Here is a 15614-nt window from a genome sequence, read left to right on the forward strand (position 1 = left end):
GTCTAACTCTACACTGTAAAGCCCTCCTCTCCATGGAACAGCCTGCAGGCAGACATGAAACGTTGGGAACTGGCTGTTCTTAGTGAATTATAAAGCAAGTCTATGGAAGATTAATCATTTAGAAATTTGCAAATGCTTTGATTAAAACTGCCTGTTCTAAGACTGCACTACTGTTTCTTCTCTCTATTGCCCTACTCTCTCCCTGCTTCCCTCCCTCTCTCTCTCTTATTTTTGTGTCTCCCTCCTCTTCTGCCTCTCACCTTTTCCTTAGATTATCTGTTAATTATTATGAAATGTCTTTATTGATTTTCTGTCTGCGACTAAATAGCCTGTGTAACTCAAGGGGTAGAGCGTGGCACTAACACAGCCAGGGTTAAAGGAATAATTCACCCCAAAAACATTAAAATTCTGTCATTATCTACTCATCATCATGCCAGCTGAAACACAGGTGAAGTTTGTTAGACCATAGGAAGATTCACATGAGTGCGCTAGGTCTGGGTGCGTGCAAATGTGATCGCTTTTCGAAAACAACAGCTGTAATGAAGATTTGCGCTAAATAATGGTGTAAATATCTGTCTTTTCCTCTCACTCTGTGATCGTTTGGCTTCAGGAGACTTGGGTTATGCAGTAGGAGCTGTATGGACTAATTTTATGGACATTTTTTACTTTTTTTACTCGGAAATCTAAAGAACCGGTCCCCACTGACTTCAGTTGTTTTGGAGAAGGCTGCTATGGAGTTGTGCTGGCAACCTCCTTGTGTGTTTTATGGACTAACAAACTCCTGTGAATTATTTTTTTCTATTCCTTTAAGGGGCCCGTTCCCGCTGCGGTCATCCATGCTAAAAATATATGTATTTTCGATAAACGTGCCCACCAAATGGCTGCTGTTGTCATGGGAAAACCCTGTAACTCCAATTTTGGCGATTTACATGTTTTAACGTAAATTGAAGGATTACATGGTCCTCTATGGGTTGAGAAAATTCTACCACCCTTAGTCTCATGAAACCCTTTAAAATCCCATTAGATAACATCTAAAATTCATGGTGATCAAGTTAAAAACAAGGATGTTTTTCTTAGTCCTTGAAAAGTTGACATTTTGGAGATACAAGGTTTTCTCTCTCTCAGCCAGTTCTTCCTCACAAAACAGATCCTTCATCTCAACCGGACCTGAATAAATGAGGGTGAAATACAGTAACACAAACGCTTCAGATTCATTTGGTAAGACATGAATAACAACAGGTCACATGGTGAATCGCACCCCGCGGACCCGGCGACTCCTTCGCCTCGACGCTCCGCCAATTGGAAAACTCCGTCGCCGAGCCTCAGCGGCGGCGATATGGGAAGAGGGAGGGGAATAATAGCAGAGGCAGCCACCGGAACGCAGCGCCTAGTAAATGTTGTGAAGCGAACTGTTAGGGATAATAATGATCTATTGGACTCCAGCCTCACATGGAAGCTGCAGGTAATGAAGCACGGAGATTTAAAGAAGACCTTCAGATGACTTCCACAGCGGGAGACACGCTGTAATGGAGCTAGATGGAGTCATAAAACAAAAGCATGTGCGGTGGTATAAATGTGTGTGTGTGTGTGTGTGTGTGTGTGCACATGCATGAATACTTTTAACACACATACATGACAGAAAACCAATGACACAGATACTGATAAAAACAACAATAGGCTAAATATCATTAAAACAAGAGAAAAATTACATAACAGACTCCAAGAAGTAGGACCAAAGCTTGTGTGTGTGTGTGTGTGTGTGTGTGTGTGTGCACCGATGCACGCTCACACATATGCATAAGAGAGAAATTGAATGTGTGTGTTTGAAAAATTGTGCACTTGTTCCATGAATTGGATGCCTTTAAAAGATAATCTGTTGATATCTTACTTTAAAGAACAATTTTGATTTTAGTGCCATCTGGGTGTGAAGAGAAAGTAAAATTACATCATATTTACTTATCGAATACTTTTAACAAACACATGCATGAATATTTTTAACACACATACATGACAGAAAACCAATGACACAGATGCTGATAAAAACAACAATAGGCTAAATATCTTTAAAACAAGGAATAATTCAAACGAGAAAAATTACATATCAGACTCCAAGAAGTAGGACCAAAGCTTGTGTGTGTGTGTGTGTGTGTGTGTCTGTGTGAGCTAATACACAGTCCATAGGAGAAGTAAATGAATGACAGACTGCAGGGAAGTAAACAAAGAGAAAGGAGTGGCTGGTAAGGTGGGAGTTAAAGGGGAAGTAAGTCAGATTTTTTTCCGCCCCATAACACAAAATGACCGTAATATATCTGCAGAGGGTTGACGGGGTTTTTGATTAATACCAGTGACTCAACGATGACTTCACCAGCTGCTGAGATTTCTGGCTTTCCGGCTCGTACTTCTTCACACAAGCCGGATACAAGCTGATAGAGGTTGATAGATGTCAGATGACTGTGAGGTAGTTGTAGGGTATGATGAATACATTTTCATACTCGGATGGCGGCTGATTCAGGAAGCTTGTTCCAGAGACAGGGGGCGCTAAAGCCTCTTACCCCGAGATGTTTCCTTTCAGATGTGGAAAGGGAATTCACACAAGTGGCTGAAATCAACCTCTACCAGGAGAAACCCTGTTAAATACCCCCACCTGTTTCACACAGAAGGGGCGGAGAAAGCAAAAAGGAAACGGATGACCAATCAGAATCCAGCAAAGGAGCTTTCTTGTCTGTTAGCAGACATGCTAACACATCTGACTCCTGTAAACGGCTTCTGTAAAGGCTTCATCTCTGTGATATGATGTTCGCACAAACTTCTCAAAGTCTAAAACTGATGTCTCCATTTTAAAAATACATTTTACATTTTACAAACTCAACTGGAATTTTCTTCTCCCCACCGGGAAGTTTAATACAGCGGCACAAAACAAAAATGCCGCTAGTGGTGATGTCGTCTTGTCTGATTGATATTCTTTGTAGCCAATGAAAATACAAACACAGGAGCTTTGCGGTCAACCAAAAAGCACTAAATGTGAGAGAAAGGAGTGTGTGTTTCCTAGAATCAAAGTGAGATTTGGGTAAAGTGGTGGATTTGCCCTGGCCTTGTGACACAAGGCCAGGGCAAATAGGCATTTAGAAGCCAATAACACAGAGATCAATGGGCCGGCGTGGAAATATCTGGGCCGGCGTGGAAATATCAGTGGAAATGTAAGAGCAGCTTTGATGACAGTGCTGCTACCAGCCATCACCCCCATTCAAACCCCTCAGTGCGGCTTGCTGTCTGAGCCGGACAGAGAGGACAGCGGTGACATCATCACGCCGACCAGCCAGCGGCCTTCTGGGAAGCCCCTCGCAGCACCTCTGCCACATCGATTCGGTTCGCCCCCCGGAGGCGCGGCTCATCGGGCGCAGGGCGGTCCTGCTCTTTCCCAGCCTGTTTTTTTTTTTTTTTTTTTTTTTGTTCCCCGGCCCGTCGTCATTTACATTTTGATAGGTCTCAGCCTGCGATGAATACTGATTTCTGTCAAGGGCAAAGCCTGAAGGAAGAGAGAGAGGGAGGGAAGGAAAGGAAAGGAAGGAATCGGTGTTGATGGTGATGGAGGTGGGAGGGGAGAGACAGACACAAACAGGCTGAATGAGTTTGATTCCACTGGTGAAATAGAGAATGAACAGAGACGGGAGGGGATGAAACGGAGAGGTGAACGAGTGGGAGGGAGAGGAGCGATTAAACAATGGCTCCTCGCTGTGTGTAGTTTGAGGAGTATTGTGCCAAATAATGGCATGTGATTGAGAGAGAAACGCTGTATGATTGCTGTTTTTGATGAGTCAGACGATGGAGAAATTGATGCTAAGCGTGAGCTGTGAGTCGTGACTGAAGCCGCTTTCTTCTCTTCCACTTACTGAATCTGTTTTCTCTGCAAATGAAGAGAAATCCAACGTTTAAAAAAAGAGACACCCACTCTTAGAAAACGATAGGCTAGATAACAGAATTTAAACAAATGATGGAACTTTTTAAAGGACAGTAGGTAATCCTTGAAACTTTTTCAGACTGGGTCCTGTTACAGATATAGAATAATAAACTTAGGTAAAGGTTGTTACAGTTATGTAGATATTGAAATAGGTATTTTTTTATGATGAATGTATATTCTAGATAGGCTTGATAAGGATTTTTGAAGGCCGATACCATTATTTTTAGACTCAGAAGTTGCCGATAGCCGATATTTTGTGCCGATATTTTGTGCCGATATTTTGTGCCAATTTGACCATTTTCATGCCAAAAAATTATTAAAGTATTCAATGTTCAGTGTAGAAAAGCCTCTGAAACATAATTTAGACCATGATGAGACACAAAAACTCTCCACTGAAACCTCATTAGGCCTTTAAATTTAGAATTAATTTACAAAGCAACGTAATTGAACAATGAAATCATAATTAATAATAATAATAATAATAATAATAATAATAATAAATAAATAAATAAAATGTGCAAAAAAATAAAATTTCATGTCAGGTTTACAGACTGTCAGGAGGAACCTCCATCACATCAGAGGTGGACGACACTAACTGACTGATATCTGATAATTAATAAAAGGCCAATATCTGCAAACCAATATATCAGTCTTACCCTATAGTCCTTATGATTTATGATTTATTTATTTAATAGGGACAGCGCATATTAATGAGCATTTAAAACCAAATGTAAATATGCCAGATTTAGCCACCAGGCTCATTTTCCTCTGTTGTCCCTTGGCAGCAGGTCGATGTCACAGTTCGATTCATGTCAGTTCTTGACAACACGATGTGAAGCGGCACACTCAGATTTACATCTGGAGAGAAGAACTAGACCTAATGGATCTAATGAAGTGATGCTGGGAAAAGCACAGAAGCTGGAAAATGGGTAAAACGGGAGGGAAATCCTCGGGTGTCATTGGATAACCTTGATCCAGAGTGAGAGTCAGTGGAAACTGTCAGTGTCGGGAGTGATGGATGGTCTTACACACACACACACACACACACACACACACACGCACACACACACACACACACACACACACATCACACAACTATCTGACATCTCACCCTACACACACACTTGAGTATGATTGCTATGCTTCGGTGCGCTAATGTGCTGTCGGACTATTATCTCCAGGGAACACACACACACACACACACACACACACACACACACACACACACACACACACACACACACTAACACACTCTATGTTCATGTGCAATAGCGTAATGTGTCAGCCAGACACATGACTGCTGTTTACACTGCAAAAAAACTCCATCTTAACAAGTCATTTTAGTCTTATTGAGTCCTAAAATCGTAATTTTCTTAAAATAAGTGAAAAAATCTGCCAATGGGGTTTGATAATTTCACTTGTTTCCAATGCAAATCAACTTCTTTCAAGGATTTTGTAGAATCAAGTGTCATTTCCTTGATAGCAGTGCAGTGATCTGCCTTATTCTGACTGGTTTCAACAGACTGACACTCATTTCTAGAAAATTCCTGAAACAAGTGAAACTGCTTTGGAAACAAGTGGAGTTATCTCTCCTCACTGCAGAATTTTTCTCTTGGTTTAAGAAAAATAAGATTTGAAGGCTGAATATGAGACTAAATGATGTTTTTTTTGCAGTGTGCACCCTGATTTCTTTTGGTCATCCATGAATACACGATGGTAGTAATAAACCACGAGTGCTGGATCATTGCAGAAAAGAAAAAAAAACAAAAAAAAAAACAGGCATTAGCTGGGTGGATGATTCATTTCCTCTGTCATCATTCAGCTAAATGACGTGTTCTCTGTAGACAGAAAGGCTTACATCTGAGTATCGGTCTCAGTGGAGCTCTAAAAAGATAATTTCATTACATTTTGAAGATGCACAGTACTTGCGCTTGTATTTGTTCCATGCAATATTCTCCATTAATTCTCTTTGCACTGAAACCCTCTGAGACCAGATTTATTTTTCAAGTAGAGAAAGAGAGGCTTGTGTTTTGGATCGCGAGTCTTCAGACAGACAATTGTTTTAATGTTATACAGTAGGACCAAATAAGTCTTTTCCAGAGGTGTGACCAAGTCAACTTGAGGCACAACTCTCTAATCAAGTGCCAAGTCTAAATGTAGATCACCAAGTCAAGTCCAAGTCAAGTCCAAGTCATTAATGTCAAGTCTCAAGTCTAAATGTAGAACAGCAAGTCAAGTCAGAACAAATCAAGAGTCCAGTATCAATTTAATATCTTAAAGAAAACTAAATATCTAGGACTTTTCAATGCAATATGGTTTTAATAGGATAAAAAGAGCATCATGAGTTTGATTTCTATAATCAGTTTCAACTTCAATAAATTCAATCATTCCATACAAATTCAGAAAACAGAATTTAAATTCAGTCGTCTGCTGGAACAAATCTCATCACTTTCAATCTAAGTCATTTACACAAACACAAGATCTCAAGTCAAGACTTTAGAAACCTTTTCAAGTCATCAAAGTACAAGTCAGAGTCAAGTCCCAAGTCACCAGAACCCAAGTCAAGTCAAGTCTCAAGTAAAATAAAACTGTGACTCAGTAAACCAGCTAGTTAACAGACCGTTCTTTGTAACTTCTGACTTCTGAAAAGGAAACAACTCTTGATTTCTCCTCACAGTTCCTCCTGGACCGGCAGCCAGACTTCTGCCGCAGCTGAAGCTTTATTTCCGCCGAGACACAAAGTCTCAGAGCATAAGACAGTCGGGAGCGGAGGACAAGTCACTGAGCTAAGTGATGCTGATGTGCGGTGTCAGCCTCTGTCCCGCCGCAGCGCCGACGGACGTCAGAGGAGGGAGCGGGGGAACGAGGAGCCGGCTGATCCAGACAGTCTGCATCCACTCATATTGTACACAAGGAACAGATGCAGCCTCCTTGTGAATTTAAAAAGGAGAATACTGGTGTCGTTTAGACGTATAACCCATTTACTTCTGTCTTCAATCATTTTGAAAAGCATGATTTGATTTTTTGGGGGGGTTTTCTAAAACTTTACGGTGTCAGACCTAGCTTGAAATGCGCTGCTGTCCCGGCTAACAAAGACGACCAAAATAAAAAGACAAGGATGTGACAGTAAAGTGTTTTTTAAAGGATTATTTCCTGGAGGAGAGTTTCCATTTCTTCCTTGTGGGTGTCAGCTGATTGACGGGAAGCAGAGCGGAGCGTAACGCAGCGCTGAGACGGAAACACTCGACGCTGACACAATGAAATAAGGAGAAAACAGAAAGTTTGACCAAACCAAAGTAAGGCTTCATGTTTACTGTGATGGATTCTCTCGCTCTGGAAGTTGTTTTTCAAGAATGAATGGCAGCAAATGTCTTCTTCTGAAGCGCTGATATCTGCAACTATGCTGACTGTGTGCAGACAAACCAGGAGGAATGGAAAGGGGAGGGGCAACCGAGATGATTGGCACCAACTTTAAAAAAAAACAAAAAAAAAAACACCAGTATTAACCTTTAAGATCATAAAGTTTTTCCAAAAGGTAAAAAGAATGAAACTCTGTATCTGGCTCCTTTCTGTTAAAGCAGGGAAAAGCAACAAACTTAGAATTAAATCTGGGATAAAGTGCCCTGCAGATTTTTATTAGAACCCTACACACACACACACACACACACACACACACACACTACCTGACGTGTCACTCTACAGTGTGCTTTGGAGTGTCAACATCATCAGTAAGCACGCCGGAGAAGGACTGTCAACATGCTAAGTATTAATGCACAGCCATGCTATTGTCATCAGGTATCATCAGGACACACACACACACACACACACACACACACACACACACGTTAGGTGCTGCTGTAGCATCTTTAGCGCTGCCGTTTAATGATTTATCGTTCTCTGTTGCACTTGATCACAGACCCGCAATTATGTTTGTCAGTAGTGAATTTTAATAGGAAACCCACTTTCATCTAAATTTCTCTTACATAATCCTTTTCATATCCGCTGCTGCTTTGTCCTGAGAGTGTGCCCTGTTGCCATGGTGATCTATGACGGGATGGATGTTGTTTGAAGGGCAAATGGGGGGAAGGCCCAACAAACGGCCTGAATTAGGAACATGGCTGACTGTCTCCCTGTAGAGATAAACCCCAGTTCTCTCTCTCTCTCTCTCTCTCTCTCTCTCTTTCTCACACACACACACACACACACACACACACACACACAAAACTACACTTTCATGCCGTGTTACTAAAATAGAGACACCTACTTGGCTGATGGAGAAACAAAAAGAGGCATGTGAGAAGAGTTTTCGTGGAAGACGGATGGCCTCCCTGCGCTGAGGAAAAGGAGGCCAGGCCGGCCGGTACGGGACGGGACGAGGCAGCGGTCATCGCCTCCGGCTCCGCTTCACATCACACTCACACTTTACCTACAGCCTGGGAGCACACACAGCAAAGTTTGGTCCGGGAAAACTTCAACAGTCCCACATTAAAGTTTAAGTTTGGTGATTTTGGACCTATATATATAAATTGTCCCTTACATACTGTACCATTTGGACAATATTGACTTTTGAAAGACTTTTGAAAACACAATAACCTTAAATTCAACCACTCAAGCAAAATCTAATTTGAACGATGTCTTCATCACACATCTTTGACCATATATGGATATAAATAGAGGAGAACTCAAATTCCCATAATAAGGCTCCTTTAAGATCTGCAGAATAATTATGAAGACAGAGCATAATTGTGTTATGGAGAGCAGATAAAACCCGGTCATCACAAACCATCTGCCAGGCTTCATTGAAGTGTGTATGTGTGTGTGTGTGTGTGTGTGTGTGCACAGTGTTTCTCATGCTGACCAGGTGTGTGGGCTCCGCTCAGTAAACACACTGTTTACTCAACAGCCATAAACACCAACTGCTAAGCTGGCTTTCATCAGCATCTTATTCCTGATCAGACGACGTCTCCATCAGCTGGCAAGAACTAACCTTTATTCTATTCATTTGAAAAACCTCCAGAAATCATTTACATTATGTTAATTTGTAAAAAAAAAATATGATTTGTATGGGGAAGGGAGACAAGTAAATTTCCTATCCAGCTATCTATCGGATGAATCTCACCAATATGGATTACTCCTTTCTGAATTTAGTTAATGGCTTATTTGTGGCGATTCTACACTCATATATATTTCAGCCATGGTCAGCCATCAGTGTAATAGAGCGGCTTTGAAGAAATGCGTCCAGCTGAACAGAAAGTGCAGCCGGCATGAAGGACATCATGACCTTTCCTCGGCTTACAGCCGCCGCATTCTGCAAATAGAAAAATGCATTTTAGACGCTTGGATGCATTTCTGTGGTTATGTGTGTGTGTGTGCATGTGTGTGTGTATACATGTTAGGTGAGGTCACAAGCTGTATGCACCCCTTATTGCGATTTCTCATTGGAACAACAGTTTCCTCGGAGTTGGGGTTAGATATCAAATTGATTATATCAAAGTGTCCCAAAGCTTGACAGTGTCAGCTCTAACGTGCAGAATCCAGGTGTATCGCACATATGTGAGTTGCACTGAAATGCACTGGAAGCATCAAACATGCGTGTGTGTTTTCAAAAGCAGTAATTGTTTTCAATGTCCCAACCTGCACTAAAAGTGTCAAATTATTAATCAACGCTACACAATACTTCTCTGGTTCCTCCTTAAGCAGTAAATATGCTGCTACCTGGATTCCCAACCCTTCTTTGACCAGACGAGTTGGCGAACGGCCGGTTCCTGCTCTCTTTGTTTGACATGCAGGACTCTGAGGCACAAGAACAGTTTCTTCCCGTCTGCAGCTGGCCTCATCAACAAGGCCCGGGACCCCCACTGACACGGACCCGTATCCCCTCCCCCCACAGGCACTACACGCTACATTAACGTACAGTCTCCACATCTGACTCAATGCGTTACATTAACGCACATCTTTTTGGACATCTTTTGATCTCTGTACAGTGAACATATTCTCTATACTTCACACTGTTAACCTTCTGCACATTCTCTGGTCAATATTTTGCACATTCCTGCACAAACTGTACAGCTTTTTCATTTCACTTTAAAAACAGCTATATTGCACATTTTTGTATTATATTTTTTCATATTCTGTATTGTAAATATCTCTATTTTTGTTTTTTATATTTATGTTCTTGACTTTTTGACTTGCAGTACTTGTAATTGTATGCACCTACATACCAAGGCAAATTCCTTGTATTGTGAAAACTTACTTGGCAATAAACCTGATTCTGTTTCTGATTCTGATTACACACAAATGAACAAAAACACAGAGCCTGGCTCTTATAGAGGAGCTCCTGAGCACCTAATAAACACTCCTTCTGTGAATTAAAGGTTAAATAAAGGTAAACAGATGACTGCAGAGAAGCCACATCCTGACCTTCCTCCTCTGTCCAGCTCAACACAGCAGCTTCATTCTGTCTCCCATAGAAGTGAAGTGTGGTTTCATGACATAAACATGGACATGAACACACAGTTTCCATGTTGTAAATTCTCTGACCTCCACATGGAGTCTTCTGACAAAAAAATGGTTGGGAACCCCGAGTCTGAATTAAGATGCTTACTGGAGAGGAGAGGGAGCGAGAGGAGAGACTCCAAGGTCATATTTAGATAGCGGGGGAGTACATTTGTATGTGTGTGTGTGTGTGTGTGTGTGTGTAGCCCTGGAGAAACAGCTGGGGGAGCATCAAGTGAATCTGTGGGTCTCTGCGGCCGTTATGCTCTTTCTCTCTCTAGCAGTCAACAATATTTCTCTCTTTATCCTGTTTTGGAATAAAAGAATGAGACCAAAGTACAAATTCTTCTTCATTTTCTTCTTCTATAAGTTATTCAAAACAGACCTTGCCCAGATCAGTTTGAGCCAAATGCTGACTGATGGAAGCTCCCTCTCGCTTTCCTTCTCTCTTTATGTCATTCTGTCTCTCTCTCTCTCTCTTTCACACACACACACACACACACACACACACACACACACACACACACACACGCTGCTCCCATGTGGCGCTACAACTGTTCCTTGAGGTTGTTCTGTGGCCCGTCACGCAGCCTGTTGAACACATTGAAAGCCATTTTTTATCGCCGCCTTGTTTTGGTTTCAGTCGGCTTGTGAATGTGTTTCGCAATCTGCGTAGGAAGGAAAGAAACAGAGAGAGAGAGAGAGAGAGAGAGAGAGAGAGCTGTTCAACTCCAGACATGATGGAGGAGAAGAGGCTCGCCTGTTCTTCTTCTGTGGGTTCCTTTGTTTTGTTTTTTTCTTTTACAAACTTTTCACAAGACGGCAACACACACATTTTCATGTCAAGTGTTTGCTGCTAATGCATCTGTCTAAAATAGAGGAGGAGGGGTTAGGGTTAGTATCATCATCATCATCATCATTATCATCATCATCATCAGTAGAAGTGGAGTTTTCCTCATGATGGGTCTGGTCACTTGTATACGGTGGCCTGGAAGTGCAAAGCACAACCACATTTCACAAAACAAAATAAAAAACAAATCACCAAATCAGAAAACATAACATTTCTCAAAACAAATGAACAAATTAAAGAAATTACCAAATCATAAGATGAATCGACATTTAACAAAACTAATTAACAACACAGAAAACAAATCAACAAATTAAACGCATTTCACCAAAACAAATGAACAAAATAGAAAACAAACGACCAAATCAGAAAACTTAACAACATTTCACAAAACAAATGAACAAATTAACGAACACATTACTAAATCATTACACAAGTCAACATTTAACAAATCTAATTAACAAAACAGAAAACAAATCAACCGCATTCCATGAAACAAATTAACAAAATAGAAAACAAATAACCAAATCATAAAACAAATTAACAAAACAGAAAACAAATTAACAAATCCCAAAACGTAACCGCATTTCCCGAAACAAATTAGCAAAATCGCAGAACGCTTCATGTCATAAAACGGAGAGGAGGGGGAGGTGCAAGCTCTCTCATTGCTGATTGGACAGGAAATGAGCGTTAGGCAGCCATGTTGTCATGTGACAGCTGAAAGCAAATCACAGCTGACGTCGTATGAGTGTCCGTCATAAAACACGCTTGAATTATCACCATCTCGCCCTTTGTCACCTTGTTCGGTTGAGTTCGAAGCTAACTATAGGCAAAACTGTAAACAAAGCTATAACTCTAAATGACAGCGGTATTCTCCTTTAACATACAGAACCGTCCGCTACAGCCACGATGGAAAACTTCTCACACACACACACACACACACACACACACACACACACACACACAATGTTCCCTGGATATAAAAAGACCATCTTGTGTACTGTAAATGCGAAGGCTTGCCAGCACACATTATGGCAGATGGCTTCCTCCTGAAGCATGGCCTCCCCATATGCCGATCCACAGTAATGACTCCCATCAGGTTAGCAGAAGGGAGAAAGGTTACACACTCGGTCGCGGGCATCTCTCTCCCCAAAATCCCCCCCCCCCCCCCCCCCCGCAGAGGCATTCGGATGGAAGCGACACCGGAGAGATCGATTTGGCACATCTGGATCGTTCTGACCTGGTTTTTGTCATTATCGTCCACTGCGGTTTATTTTCAATGATTTCAATTCACAAAGTCGAGGCAGAACACAGGAGTGAGAAAAAAAGCCTTTAAATAAAGCCTGATGTATCATATATATGCAAAAAAATACAAGCAAAAACTGAATATTTTTCTTGGAAATTCTTGAAATTCACGCATTCTTGGACATCTAATAAGCCTTGCGCATACACGACCTGTCAAAATTTCTTTATTTTTACTATTTTCCACATTTTAGAATAACAGTAAAGACATCAGAACTATGAAATGACACAAATGGAATTATGCGGTGACCAAAAAAGTGTTAAATAAACCAAAACTGACAATAATCGATAAGTTAGTGATTTTGAGAAGGCAATCCAAAGATGATATTACACAAATCCACCACTATTATATACAAAGTATGTTTGTCAGAATGTATTTTAACAGACAAAGTTGTTTTTTTTGGAATGGCTAACCCTACAGACAGTCCACCAGCTGTTAAAAGCTACTGTTGAATTGATACTGTGGGCTTTAGAGGTTAAGTGATGGATTGCGATAAACAGATTTCCAGTACAATCACACTCTGAAAGACTGAATCGATCAAACCGCCGAGATGTTTCCCATCAGCTGACAGACGAGCGAGCGTCAACAAAAAGCAAGGGATTTGAAATGAAAACGTTTATGCGAAGAATGACACCGAATGCCTAAAAAGGAGAGAAAAAGCAGTAGAATAAGACACAGAGATGGAGACAAAGCGGCACGTTAACCCGCAGCTTGTCAGATAATATGACGAACGACACGTCTCCCTTCTGAATGACGAGGCACGGGAGCCGACGCCGTCCTTTAACCTGATTGATCGGCTCGGGTCAAACGTTTGAGCGTCTCATCCGTCATTTCTCGCGGCGGGCGAGGACGGCCGCGTGTCGAACCGCACCGGTCCCCCTACCGAACCTCCCAGCGGCCATTTTCGCTTCAGAAATGACCGATTTGTGTTCTGATCGCGAGCTCGGCAGGAGGAGTCGAAGGACTTCCACTCGGTAGTTTAGTGGAGTTCATGAGATGAAAAGACGACATGTTCTTCTGGCTCAAAGCTCCAAGGACGAACCTTTGTGCCTTCAAAGAAAGTCTTGACACCTTGACAAAGGTTAACAACTCAGATTCAATCCGTCCGTCTCCATGGATGCAACATAAAGACGTTTTATATAAGACATGCAGTTTGACTTTGACTCCTCTCAGTATGTTTTTCCGTATTCACCCTGTCTGTTCATCTTCGCACACTGGCAGAGAAAATAATTTAGAAACCTTGCATAATTCTTTTTTTCTGTGACTAGTTTAATTCTATTACAGTAAATTAATAAAAAAAAAAAAATCCAAATGTCAGTTTATTAGAGCTTGGATGCCATCGTTCCTCAGCAATTCTTCACTCACACACAGCCACTATGTGTTTAAGAGATACATGTTAAAATCATAAATGTAAAATAGTTAAAGTGTTACATCTAAACACTTTAAAAAACTATATGTATATTTATTTTATTTTGTTAATTTGTATTTTATTGTTGTTTTGTTTCATTTATTTATTTATTTATTTATAATTATATTGTTTTATTTTATTTAAATAAATACAAAATTGGTCTCCTCTGTGCACCTTTGTGGGTTTTTTGCTCACTCGGCAGGTTGATTCTGTCCTGTGGTTGACTAATAAAAATAAAAAATTGCATAAATACAGTGTTTTTTAAAAAAAACAAAGCAATCTAAACCCAAACAGGAACTTCTGCTCCTACATGGACCTTCACACCGTCAGCAGCCTGCAGTTCCTGCAAACTCCCCACCTTAAAACCCACCTAAAAGATATTTTGACGAACAGTTTGGACTCTTTGTTAGCAGCAAGCAGTGACTCTGGAGCCGATATTGTCTGCGGGTCCAAGTACTACAGGTATGGAAGGTCCAAAATCACTGAACTCATCCTTTAACTGCACACAAAGAGATCTGTGACTTCTAGACGAGTTTACCATGACATGAGGTTCTGTGACATGAGTGTTTCTGGATAAATAGCTTGTGATTGTAGGGATCAAACCAGCGAAGCAGCCACAGTTGAGTGCTGTTAGTGCAACTTCTACAAAATGTGTTGTCTTCCAAAACCTTTGGCTTGGGTTTATGCTATATTCAAAAGACTCAAGATGTTCTCATAAATACATGCAGAGCAGCTTTGAAATAGCCCGCACCAGAAGGGCCGCCGCTCGAGCCAATCTGTACGTTTCGAGTGTCTGACTTAGGAAAAAAAAAAAAAAAGAATAAACCTCCCTCATTCATTTTTCATTCGCCCTCAAAAGCCGGAGCAATCTTTGCGGCGTTTAGGGTGAAACCGCCTCAGTTAGTAAGACGGCAGCTACTTTGTGTTGCGGAGCCGAGTCATCAGCAGCACAGAGAGCTTGATTTTTCTACTTTTGAGATGCCACCATTTTAGCACTGCGATTCACCTCTGTGCCTGTTGCCAAGCAACTCCTGACACTTTGGGGATGCGAAGTGAATGCGGGAGCTGCTGTGGTATTTCCAACATTGTTTTGCACCGTGCACCTTAGGTTTTCATGTCATCCAGCCAGACTGAAACATGCCCAGCCTCTGCAATCCATAACGCTCGGCTCCGACTGTGCTCTCCATAAAACAAGCAGATAAAAAGCTTCACTGCAACATGGAGTACAGGGATGATGCAGCACATCAACAGGCGTTTATTCCCCTTTAGGGAGCAGCTGCCAACTTCCATCAAACAAACAAAGAGACAAAAAAACTCATTCATCCAGTCAGTTACACAAATTCATTCAAGTCATTCATACAAGGTTCCCACAGTCACCTGGACATCAAATTCATGGATTTCAAAGACTGTCAAGGTCTTGTTTGGTGAAAACAATTTTGGACAAGAACTCAAAATTGGCATCTCTTGGGGTAAGACATGACTTTGGTCAAAATTAGACACAGAGGCCCCAGTTTTTACTCGTCAAGTCAGGAAATCCTGGTGAAATGTTAAAGTCAAAATGAAATTAAAAATCTTTTCACCTTATGAAGTCAAAACATTTACA

The sequence above is a fragment of the Centroberyx gerrardi genome, chromosome 24, assembly GCF_048128805.1.
Source record: "Centroberyx gerrardi isolate f3 chromosome 24, fCenGer3.hap1.cur.20231027, whole genome shotgun sequence".
In the NCBI taxonomy this organism is placed as follows: Eukaryota; Metazoa; Chordata; class Actinopteri; order Beryciformes; family Berycidae; genus Centroberyx; species Centroberyx gerrardi.